Here is a 13290-nt window from a genome sequence, read left to right as displayed (position 1 = left end):
ACTGCGTGCGTGAAGGGGATGGCGCGGTGTGTCATCGCATGTTTTGTTCCCTGACCCCGGCTTTTGTTTTACGTGCACGCGCATCCTGATAGCTCACCTTGTGCACGTGTTCAATGTCGTAGTCGTATTTCAACTGTTACCAAGTGTGTGTGTGTGTGTGTGTGTGTGTTTTGTTCTTTTCTTAATTCTGTAATTATACGTAAAGGGTATTATGGCTCATGGGTTTTCAACGGCACAACGTGTCTTTGTGTACGATTCATAAGTATTAACTCAGTCAGCTCGTGAATTTCAAAGACTGTTTCAAGAAAGATTGCCGGGTGTAGACGTTCTAGGTACCTAAAAGAGTTTATAATACATTTCAGGAAATTGGAAGCATCTAGCCTAAGAAACCAGAAAAGCAGTGTAGGGTTCTCATCGAAGGAAAATTAGAAGCCAGAGGTCATTATTTGGAAAATTCTCCTAAAGTCACTTCGCCGCATTGCACAACAAGTGGAAATTTCATATGGGTGTATGCAAAAGACTACTAGATTATTACACGTAAATACGTACACAATAACGATGGCACAACCAGATGACCCTGTACCTAGGCGCACATTATTTGAAAATGGATTTAGCATATCCAAATCTGTGAAAATTATAGTTCACTTTTCAGGTTTTTAATTTAATTTCGTGTGGCTATTTCTAGCCGAGTGCAGCCCTTGTAAGGCAGACCCTCCGATGAGGGTGGGCGGCATCTACCACGTGTAGGTAAGTGCGTGTTATTGTGGTGGAAGACACTGTTATGTGTGGTGCGTGAGTTGCAGGGATGTTGGGGACAGCACAAACACCCAGCCCCCGAGCCATTGGAATTAACCAATGAAGCTTAAAATCCCCGACTCGGCCGGGAATCGAATCCTGAACCCTCTGAACCGAAGGTCAGTACGCTGACCATTCAGCCAACGAGTAGGACACTTTTCAGGTAATGTTTCCATTGCATATTGTAATTAGGGGATGGTACGCAAACGAGTGCGTGCTCGCCCATTGTAAAGACACCGCGCTCCGGAGTCAAGCATATCTGATTACCCTATACGGAGTCCATGGTCTCTGTACCTTGTTACAGTGTAATTTCCATGTATACAATGGACAAATAGATCCATATTTAATATTCATCTTACCGGGCGAGTTGGCCGTGCGGTTAAGGGTCGCGCAGCTGTGAGCTTGCACCCGGGAGATAATGGGTTCGAACCCCACTGTCGGCAGCCCTTAAGATGGTTTTCCGCGGTTTCCCATTTTCACACCAGCCAAATGCTGGGGCTGTACCTTAATTAAGGCCACGGCCACTTCCTTCCCACTCCTAGGCTTTCCCTCTCCCATCGTCGCCCAAAGACCTATCTGTGTCGGTGCGACGTAAAAGCAAAATAGCAAAAGAAATATTCATCATTGGAGGAGGCCTGGTTCCACTTCCATGGTTATGTGTGTACACAAAACAATCGTTACTGGAGTGCTGTCAAACATGACTTCGAACATGAAGTGCCCCTCCATGACGCAAAAATCGGTGTATGGTGTGCAATCAGTGGTGAAAGAATAATAGGACCATTTCTTTTGAGAATATGGTAGATTCTGTTATTTATATGAATACCAAATAATTAACCGGTACGGAGCGTGATTTAGCATTTTTTTCAACAGAACTCTGCCACTGCCCACACGGCGAATAATTCCTTGAGAGAAATTCACAACGTGTTTTAACAGAAACGAGTTATATGCCGGGATTTGTGCACCCCTCGGTCCTCCGATTTATCCGTTCACGATTATTATATATGGTGTAAATTAAAAAATGCTGTGTAAAAGACGAACCAGCACACCTTACAAAAATGAAACGTAATATTCGCCAGGAAACTGCGGGATTCCTCAATGTGAACTACAGCGAGTTATGAATACGTTCCTAACGAGCTGCCAAAATATGTGGAGTAGGAAGGCGGGTAGTATCAACACCTCCTTCCATAATTTGGCATGTAATGAACTTCTTAAATTTTTTTGTGTTAATGTTGTATGGTTTAACTTCCCGCTACTTGCATGGTGCCGCACGCGGCAAACGAGTGCATGCTCGCCCATAGTAAAAACATTATGCACCGGAGTAAAGCATATCTGATCAATCCGTATACGGATCCTACGGTCTCTGTACGTTATTGCAGAGTAATTTGATGTTAACGCGTAAGACATGTATTACGTCCCTTCCACCACGATAGATGGTGCATATCAGCTAAGTCTGTGGACGGCCATTGTCAGCGATGGTAGGTCAATATAAAGTAAGAGTTCAACTTCTCCTTCCTAATATGTGGGCTTGAAGGGTAAATAGATGTGTTAAGGTGTCTTATGTTGATTTTTTTTACAACTTGCTATACGTTGCACCGACACAGATATTATATGTCCTGTGGCGACGATGGGATAGGAAAGGACTAGGAGTGGGAAGGAAGCGGTCTTGGCCTTAATTAAAGTACAGCCCCAGCATTTGCCTGGTGTAAAATGGGCAACCCCGGAAAACCATCTTCTGGGCTGCCGACCGTGGGGTTCGAACTTACTATCTCCCGGGTGAAAGATCACAGCTGCGCGCCCCTAACAGCATGGCCAACTCATCCGGTATGTTGATGTTTCAAACACAGTGGTGGACACGTTCTTTAAACGTTTAGATTTTCGTGATTAGTTTATCATTAAAGACACGGCACTTAAAATTGTCAGAATAAATTAAAATCTGTACTTTAGTATTTTTTTGTAGGTTTGCACGAATTTTATAGTCCACAAGTCGTCTTTCTTGGAGCTCCAATCATTCAAAGAAAGAAAATTAACCACAGAATATCTTTACAATAAATATACCGTACATTTGAATTTTGCCTAAGAAATTTCTTTAATTAAACATTTCGAAGCAGGGTGCCCTTCCTGACGCCAACCCTACATGGAGGGATGTAATCATTATTGCGTGTTTCTGTGGTGGTTGGTAGTGTAGTGTGTTGTGTGAATGTGAAGAGGAGAATGTTGGGGCGGACATAAACACCCAGTCCCCGAGCCAGAAACATTAATCAGAAGCGATTAAAATCACCGACCCGGCCGGGAATCGACGGCGGGGCTCTTTGAACCGAAGACCAGTACGCTGACTATTCAGCCAAAGAGTAGGACTTTTTTCACTGTTTCACTGAAAATAAACGAATTCACACAAGTAGAACTCGAAACAAACTCGCAATTTTCTTAACAAGTAAAAACAAGTACACTTGTGACACGAGCGACTAGCAGGAGTATGCAGAGCAGATAACCCTCTCTCACCGCTAACAGCGGCCAACTCGAGTAACCAAGACGAAGTAACATGTGCCTTGCTGCATATGCAACCGCCATCACGCATGAGGAGAGAGTGTAAGCTAAAATGCCCAAGTATGCAGCAATTCGTTCAACAGGGCATGTTCGAAGCGAAGTTTGCTAACTAACGAGGATGACCTTGCTTGCTATAGTGACGTTGCAAAAAATGTGGTTCATCCAGATAAGAGCAAGCCCTTTTATACATAGAGCAAAGGGCGGTGGGGGTATAAAAGGATGGTGGAATGGTTGAGTTAACCATTAGTTGTGAGCTGAAGTTGACCATGCCACGTGAATAGACGGACAGCGTTATGGCTAAAATTCAAAGCAATGAATATAAACTAATTAAGAGATATGGGCGCAGTTCTGATGTTTGGAAGAAATTCCTGCTTTTGTTCACTGCAGACAATCAGCAGACATGTCATGTTTCCTGCTAATCGTGCAATGCACTGTTAACATAATATAAATTCGTTACAACTCATGAAAAAAACACGTTTGAAAATGTAATGCTGGTTCTTCTCGCCAAGTATTGCCCGGCAATACAAAGCAAACCATAACTAGCGCGCGTTTTTCATGTGTGTCAAAGATTTCCGACCGTCTAAAACTGTTGCCGGAGAACGCTTTAAATAATTAGGTCAAGAACTAATTAATATCGGTGCTAATTTTGGCGAAGTAGATATTGTTGATATGTTACCACATCCTTCCGCCATTAGTAGGAACGTCGAAGCAAAGGCAGATGAAAAATACAAAGTGAAATAATGCCTCTGATTATTTCTGCCATGCACGACAAATGTAGGCTTGGCTACTTTTGATATGTGGACTGACCATATCCATGATCTGATTTTGATTATGCAGCGTATAGGCAGAGGGTAGAAGCTGTTCACTAATGTGCTTTTTACTACCAAATTTTCAGATACTAAGGAAAAAAGTGAATATATAATTGAGGAAGTCCATGAGTTAAACATTCCTCAGTGTGATTAATAAGACATGTTTTTCTTAACAGATCAGGGTTCAAGCCGAAAGAAAGCTCTTGAATATCATAGACGTCAGCCTTGTGTCGTTCACTGCATAAATAAAGCACGTACTTGATGAGATGAGATTTCTTGTGGAAGATGCTCCCGTATGTGCAAACACAAGAAACGCCGCAAAGGCTGTGGTGACGTATCTGAACAAAAATACCGTCTTGCTGCTCAGATTAAAAAAGAAAACGATACAGCAAGAAGTAATTACCAGGTGGAATAGTCTCTACACTATCTTACAGTCTGTTTTTAAGCAGTATGACCAAATTGTTGCATTGTTCCGAAATCATAATACCTTCCAAATGTTAGATGGCTTCAGTTATGAGGTTGCACAACAGATGGTAGCTTTTCTCAAACCATTCACAAATGACCTGGAACATGAAACAGCACCAACAATTCACTCAATACTCTTGTGGTCCTATAAACTGCGGCAGCACTGCTCAGTCAGTGAATCAGACTGTGAGGTTATTTATTAATGGCTGACTTCTGCAGTTTGTCACTTAAGTAATATGCATGTAATCATTACATTAATATTATATTAAACCTTGATTTTGCTTTCAGGAAATCCGTAAGTTGAAGATCAGAGCTTACAAGCTCTTAAGTGAAAAGATACAAGTCTCAACTGTACACAAAATAGCCACATTACAAAGGCCTCCGTTTCGTCACCTGAAAATGTTAGAATAAGATGAAAGGGAGGCCGTAATGGACGACGTCAGACGCATCTGTATAACAGATTTGTATATCAGGTTCGTAATACAATTTGCGACCGCCTCTGTGGTGTAGTGCTTTCTCCTCTGGGTGGAGGCGGTGGAAAAACACCCACGGTATGCCCTGCCTGTCGTATTAAGTGACTAAAAGGGTCCCCAAGGGCTCTCAACTTGGGAGCGTGGGTTGGCGACCACGTGGCCTTTAGCTGAGTCCTGGCATTGCTTCCACTTACTTGTGCCAGGCTCCTCACTTTCATCTTTGCTATCCGACCTCCCTTGGTCAAATCTTGTTCTTTTCCGACCCTGACGGTATTAGGTGTCGAGGCATAGGGAGTCTTTCATTTCCACGCCGTTCGTGGCCCTTGTCTTTCTTTGGCCGATACCTTCATTTGTTGAAGTGTCGGACCCCTTCCAATCTTTCTCTCTGATTAGTAGGCCCTACTATATAGAGAATGGTTGGCTAGTTTTACTTCCTCTTAAATCAATAATCACCGCCATCACGTATGATGTAGTGGTTAGTGTAATTATCTGCCACCCCGGAGACCCGGATTCGATTCCCGGCTGTGCCACGGAATTTGAAAAGTGGTACGAGGGATGGAACCGGATCCACTCAACCTCGGGAGGTCTCACCTCAGCCATTTTCGAAATGGTTTTCCGTGGTTTCCAACTTCCCTTCCAGGCAAATGTCGGGATGGTGTCTAACTTAAGGCCACGGCCGTTTCCCTCCCTCTTTCTTGTCTATCCCATCCAATTTTTCCAGCCCCCCACAAGGCCCCTGTTCTGAATAGTCAGGTGACGCTTCCTGGGCGAGGTAGTGGTCCTTCTCCCCAGCTGTATCCCCTATACCCAAAAGGCTCACGCTCCAGGACACTGCCCTTGAAGCGGTAGAGGTGGGGTCCCTCAATAAGTCCGAAAGAAAAACACACCATAGAGGGTAAACGGATTAAGAAATAAATGAATAAAGAAAATATAATTTGCTGTGTGTAGTTACTTAAGTAATTGTATCCCAACGTCCACCAAACACATTGTTGAGTTAAAATGAGAAAGAAAGTGACTTAACAAGGTATTTGGTCACTCGCACTGTGCTTGCATCGGCCAGTGTACAAAAGCCTCCGAAGGAAAAGGACAATTCATTGAGAGGATAAGCGACAACTGAGCTGCTGGTGATGAAGTAGGGATGTACTGCGATATGAATGCTGGTGAAGATGACGACGACGTACTGCGCTGGTGGAAGGAGTAATTGTCAGTAATTGCTAGACGTACGTTATGCATTCCAGCAAGCAGCACAAGACATTTTAGTAAAGCTGGAATGCTTTTTACAAGTCGTAGGCATCAGCTAGACCCAGACCAAGTCAATGACTTGTTATTAATTCATAATAATCATAACAATAAATAATTAGTTTACAATTCATTCGCAATTTTGAGCTCGGGTTTTTGCACTAGCCATAAACCCTTGGATAGAAAACCTTGAGCAAGGAGGACATTTCCCATTAATTTTGAGGTTATATTTAACTTTATGTGTTATAATGACATTAATTTGCACAGTTTACACGCAATGTCTTTGGTATGGCTAGTAGTGAAATATATGGCTTATGAATTATTAATGTGTATTTAGTTTCCGTATATAGAGCAGTAAAGTAAGCTAGCCTGGAGGAATACACGTAGCAGCATGTGAAACCCATTAACCATTTCCCCCAGTATAGTGTAGACTCATTAGTATAAAAATATGGCTTTAATTATTGACACTTTCGTGCCCAGTCATGAGTCCACCATTGACGCAAAAGCGTAATATTTCGAGAGATAAATGTACGCGAGACAAACTTAGCGGAGTACGGCTAAACAAGGACGGAGGGAGGCGAGAACTTCTACCTGTGGTTCAGCGCGTGAACGACTACCAAGAGGCAAGGTGGAACGAACATGACTCGCCTTGTCTTCGAGAAGCAAATTCGGTCACAGCCATACTCGACAAATATGAACCGAGCATAGAGCTTGTTTTGCACGGCACTAGTACTCAGTCGAGTACAAAGACGGCAATAGACAGCGCGTATTACACCATAACTAACTTGATTAGCTAAGAAAGGTATTTGAACGTGCCCTGGAGTTGGCTTGACTTGGCGCTGCGCGGATCTTGCTTCGGCAAATCAGACAGGCTGGATCAAGCTAGAGGTGATATGTAGACGAACCTCGCAGGGAATCGGCGCACGTTGCTGTCCCTGCTAGACGGGGCTCATGCCTGTTGCAGTATACGCATGCTGACCTGTGTCATTTCCAAGTTCTTGCATGTTCAGTATGTTTTGCATATCAAGCGTGTTTTTCTGTTGTTAGTGCAAGGGATTAGTCGTAAGTGGATGGTGGATGGGGCCCTTAGCTGAGTCCTGGCATTGCTTCCTCCTACTTGTGCCAGGCTCTTCACTTTTTCTAACTTACCTTACTTCCCTTGGTCAACTATTGTTCTTTTTCGACCTCGAAGGTCGAATTACTCTTATTGAATTTTATGAAGAAGGGTGAGAAGCAGAAGAAGAAGTGATTTGTGACCCAAAGCACCTCTTCGAGGCGTACGGATTCTTTCATTTTCATACCGTTTGTGGTCCTTGTCTTTCTTCGGCCAATACCTTAATTTTTGAAGTGTCGGATCCCTTCCATTTTTTCCCTCTGATTAGTGTTAATAGTGGACGGTTGCCCAGTTTTACTTCCTCTTAAAACAGTAATCACCACCACCACCTGGTGCATTCATTGGTTTCAATGGAGTGTACAAACGAGGACATTTTAAAATTACTGTTATTGAGTTTTATGAAGAAGTAGGAGGAACAGAAGAAGAAGAAGTGATTTGCGACCCAAAGCACCTTTTACACCATTATTGCAGTAAAGTGCACGATACGTGGGAGAGGATAAAACTGCGATTGGAAGCTGGTAAACAGTTCTATGTTAAGGCTTACAGCGAAGAAAGTTGCTTGAATGCCATTTAGGGAACAGTCACAGAGGGTAAAGCAATGCATGAAGATTGGCAGTGTGAAGTAAGAGGCAAGCATATTCGAATGTACAAAGCAGTAGTTGCGCGCTTAACTTACCCTACGTTTAAAACAAAATAAGTCCACCACCTCCTTCTCCGCTGCTGTTTCTTCTTCTACGTTCTACGTTCTGTGGTATAAGAGGCAGCAGCAGCAGCAGCAGTTTCTGTAGCAACTGTAGCCCTATAGTCCATATTATCGACTTCAGAGCAAAAACCAGCTACACGGCGCGTTATCTCCACGATCCAGCACGAATCAACATACACCAGGTATTTGTGCGCCATTTGCCGAGCCGAACCGCGCCGTGTAGTCACGTGCTTAATTTTTTCAGATCCGGAGGCTGAACGTGTGACATCAAGTGGCTTGCGCGTGACGCACATCGTCTACTGCCACCTTAACGAAGACATCACAAGCTTCTCTCCTTCAGTAAGTGCCGCCTGCGCATGTTGGGAAGCAGCAGTGCATTTATCCTCTTACGTCTTGGTCGGTATTTTGTTCTTTACAGTATTTGCTATTCTGTGATGACCGTGTTGGCTGTGAGATTGCATATGCTTCCTTTATACGTTATTTTATGCAAAATTCGTAAGGGGTATAACTACTCCTGTATTTTAACATTTTATATATTGGAAACTACACGGTCCGCCTCTGTGGTGTTGTGGTTAGTGTGATTAGCTGCCACCCCCGGAGGCCCGGGTTCGATTCCCGGCTCTGCCACGGAATTCGAAAAGTGGTACGAGGGCTGGAACGGGGTCCACTCAGCCTCGGGAGGTCAACTGAGTAGAGGTGGGTTCGATTCCCACCTCAGACATCCTGGAAGTCGTTTTCCGTGGTTTCCCACTTCTCCTCCAGGCAAATGCCGGGATGGTACCTAACTTAAGGTCACGGCCGCTTCCTTCCCTCTTTCTTGTCTATCTCTTCCAATCTTCCCATCCTCACAAGGCACCTGTTCCCCATAGCAGTTGAGGCCGCCTGTGTGAGGTAGTGGTCATTCTCCCCAGTTGTATCCCCCGACCCCGAATCTGAAGCTCCAGGACACTGCCCTTGAGGCAGTAGAGGTGGGATCCCTCGCTGAGTCCGAGGGAAAAACGAACCGTCGAGGGTAAACAGATTAAGAAGAAGAAACTACACGCCCAAAAGTAGTCATCTATAGCTTAAAAATCATCACATAACCTACCCTAAATCTTTATCAGCTGTTTACTTCTCAATCTACAGTACCTATGATTTAGAAACTAGGGGTCGACTGGCCTTCGATAAGTAGAGTATCTTGTTATCATCATAAATTGTTTATTATTATTATTATTATTATTATTATTATTATTATTATTATTATTATTATTATTATTATTATTGAACATCTGTACAGTAATATATTTAGTTATCCATTACATTAAATTCTAAAATAAAATTTCTTCTTTGAACAGGTAACCAGCCTAATCGGTACAACCCCAGCATTTGCCTGGAGTAGAAACTATCTTCAGAGCTGTCTGCAGTAGAAGAGGGTTTGGAAACTATGTGTTTTCCAAATGTGGAGCTTGCTTCTACATGCAAGTAAAAACAATGTAGTACATAACTGAATATGTCACGGTACAGGTAATTCGAAGCGTCATCCTTGTTAGTTTTTTATTGGGTTTCATAATCCAGAGATATATACTTTCAAAATTAAAGCTAGCTTAGTATGCTTCTTTAGGATTGTGCAACACGCACTTCTATCGAATTAACATACACGCAACATTGGTATCTGATATGTAATTTTGGGTAAAAAATAACCTCCAACGTGACAGTACAGTGTCGGACGTTACTTCAAATTACTTATAGAGGAAAAAAATAGGCTGGAGTGAAAACATCCCTTAAATTAAAAAAAACCGGGCGAGTTAGTCGTGCGGTTAGGGGCGCGCAGCTGTGAGCCTGAATCCGGGAGATAGTGGGTTCGAACCCCACTGTCGGCAGCCCTTGAAGATGGTTTTCCGTGGTTTCCCATTTTCACGCCAGACAAATGCTGGGGCTGTACCTTAGTGAAGGCCACGGCCGATTCCTTCCCATTCCTAGGCCTTTCCTATCCCATCATCGCCACAAGACCTATCTGTGTCGGTGCGAAGTAAAGCAAATAACAAAGAAAAAAATTAAAAACATATTTTCTCCTAAACTGATAGCTGTAGAAAACTGTTCTTGAGCTTAAAGTTCATCAAAAACTAATCCTGTAACAGTTGATATAGAGGGTTGTCGGAAACAAAGTTTTTTTCGTTTTTTTCGTGTGGCTATTTGTAGCCGAGTGCAGCCCTTGCAAGGCAGACCCTCTGATGAGGGTGGGCGGCATCTGCCATGTGTAGGTAACTGCGTGTTAGTATGGTGGTTTCACACCAGGCAAATGCTGGGGCTGTACCTTAATTAAGGCCACGGCCGCTTCCTTCCCACCCAAGCCCTTTCCTGTCCCATTATCGCCGTAAAACCTATCTGTGTCGGTGCGACGTAAAACAACTAGCAAAAAAATGTATGGTGGAGGATAGTATTATGTGTGGTGTGTGAGTTGCAGGGATGTTGGAGACAGCACAAACACCCAGCCTCCGAGCCATTGGAATTAACCAATGAAGATTAAAATCCCGGACTCGGCCGGGAATCGAACCCGGGACCCTCTGAACCGAATGCCATTACGCTGACCATTCAGCCAACGAGTCGGACGGAAACAACGTGAACCGGCTATATGCGCGTTAGAGGTCTGATCATACTGATAAATAATTGGAAAACATAATTCGATATCTCGTACCGTTGTTGTTACTGAAGTTAGCCAATCAGATCGCTTCGCGGGTGAATTCAAATGGGCTTTTCGAGGCGGTGTTGATAAAATCTGCAGGTGGCTTATGACTGGCTTGAGAGCACCAATAGAAGAAATGAACTTCTCCAGGGGAGGGACTTGAACAAGGACTTCCCTGCTGATGGGCTCGGCCCGTAGCAAGCACGCTACGGTGACATGGCTGAAACCCACGGTGTGTTTGATGCTCACTTCTCGGCATGGCTCTCCAGCTCGACCAAGCCAGGTGTAACACCGTCTCGTACAGCCCATTCGAATTAGCCCGCCAAAAGATCTAATTGGCTAACTTCAGCAGCTGAAAAAATGAAAATGGCGTGAGATATCAACGTAATTTTTACAAATTACTCATCAATATCACCAACGCTGTAACGCTCATGTACTCGCTTCACGTTGTTTCTGACCACCCTGTACATGAACTCACCCCGAAGGGTTTCCTTTCAGAATTTCGGTTAAAAATATACACCAACGTTAAAATTCAGCCTCAGATGATACCTAAAATTATTTTTAAAGTAAAATATAGGTTGGGGTGAAACATCCGTTAACTTAAACAGGATTATCTCCTAAACTGGTATCGTAGAAACCTGTTCTTGAGCTTAAAAAAATATTCTTTAACAGTTTAATATCAACTCACCCGTTTCTCTTCAAAGTTTCGGGTAAAATTAACCTCCAACGTCAAACATCAGTATCAGATTATGCTTCAAATTACTTTTAGATTAAGAAAATACGTTTTACCAGGCGAGTTGGCCGTGCGGTTAGGGGCGCGCAGATGTGAGCTTGCATCCGAGAGACAGTGGGTTCTAACCCCACTGTCCTCAGCAGAAGACGGTTTTCTGTGGTTTCCCATTTGCTCACCAGGCAAAAGCTGGGGCTGTACCGTAATTAAGGCCACGGCTGCTTCCTTTCCACTCTTAGGCATTTCCCATCCCATCATCGCCATAAGACCTATCTGTGTCGGTGCGACGTAAAGCAAAATTCTAAAAATATATCTATGTATAGGCCTATACGGGTGTATGACATATACTGTATATTATTCTGTCTACCTGACTAGTGCACACAGCATGGTCAGCAGATCACTGCCGTTTATACATAACGTAACAGCAAATACGTCGATTTCGAACGTACGACTCTGACAATTTCAAGACATAGGACGTCACATGCATCTGTGGAGGCCGTAGTGGCGCATAGAATTTATACGTGCGTCCATGTGTACCGTTACAGAGGATTAACGCATTTGAATTACGCGCATGTGACTCCACTCGAAGGTCTTCGGAGGAAGAGCGAAAACAACTGCTCCGCTCTGCTCCAACCGATCCCAGGACCTGCTGCATCCCTGGAGATGGTTGTTCATGGTTTCCGATTTTCACACCAGGCCACTACCTCCCTAATCCTATCACTTTTCCATCATTGCGTCGCCGAAAACCTTCGATGTTTTATTCGACGGTAAACTACTGGTATACATCAATTGTTCCTATGGGTGAACCGGTAGTATGACTGACAGGCCACTATCAGTATCGTCCGGTATTAAACCGTTTTCTACTCAATCGAAGACATTATAAGAGGTTCATTTAAAATTTGCTTTACGTCGCACCTACACAGATAGGTCTTAAGGCGACGATGGAATACGAAAGGACTAAGAGGGAGAAGGAAGTGGCGTGGCCTTAATTAAGATGCTGCCCCAGCATTTGCCAGGTGTGAAATGGGAAACCACGGAAAACCATCTTCAGGGCTTCGAACCCACTATCTCCGGAACGCAAGTTGCCTACGTGACACCTTGTTTAGGTGGACACAGTAAAATCAGTAGGGTCAAGTAGGATTATTTTATGGAGATGGTGCGATTTATTTTCTAACTTTGTTCATTTCCAGCAGTTGTAACATTGAAATATTACACGCTATGCAGGAAAAATCCTGAATGTCTGGCAATTTTTTTGAAGTTGTTGATTAGGTTGTTCACGCTTCTGGGGTAATTTCTTCCCAGCCATTACACTTGCATCCTACTGCTACGTTATTATATCAGAGATACCACGCAGAAACACTGAAAATAAAGCAACTGTCAATAAAGTAGGCTAACAACTTTGTTTACTTCATGAGGATTGCTTTAAATTATCCTACGCGAACAATTAGGATAACCCGTACACAGGTTATTAGGAAAGTACTGTGTTTAACATACTTTGACAAACAAAAAGTTGAGAAGGTAAAACATTTGTTTATTTTAAGTAACTCTTAGGTGTCTCCGATTTTGATTTGGAAGAATTAAAATGTTATTTGGATAATTTATCGTAAGGTAAATATAACATTGATACTGTAAAAGTGTATTTTGCAGCCACCTCCTCCTCCTCCTCCTCACGGTTATGCTGTCTAAGAGTGCATGCTTAACCCTACAAGACGTCACTTGGCGGGCGATTTGAAAAGTAGGGCGGCTGACTACGTGT

At 43.4% G+C, this 13290-nt stretch overlaps 1 protein-coding gene across 2 annotated transcripts in view; it reads right to left on the bottom strand.

Moving 5' to 3' along the window:
• Positions 1-13290, bottom strand: part of LOC136864335 (inactive phospholipase C-like protein 2) — a 786053-nt gene that overhangs the window by 14096 nt on the left and 758667 nt on the right. The gene's annotated exons all lie outside the window — the stretch shown is intronic.

This window comes from Anabrus simplex, chromosome 2 (genome assembly GCF_040414725.1).
Source record: "Anabrus simplex isolate iqAnaSimp1 chromosome 2, ASM4041472v1, whole genome shotgun sequence".
NCBI classification, from domain to species: domain Eukaryota; kingdom Metazoa; phylum Arthropoda; class Insecta; order Orthoptera; family Tettigoniidae; genus Anabrus; species Anabrus simplex.
The sequence above is the reverse complement of the archived record's forward strand: the minus strand, read 5'-3'. Positions and strand labels throughout refer to the sequence as shown.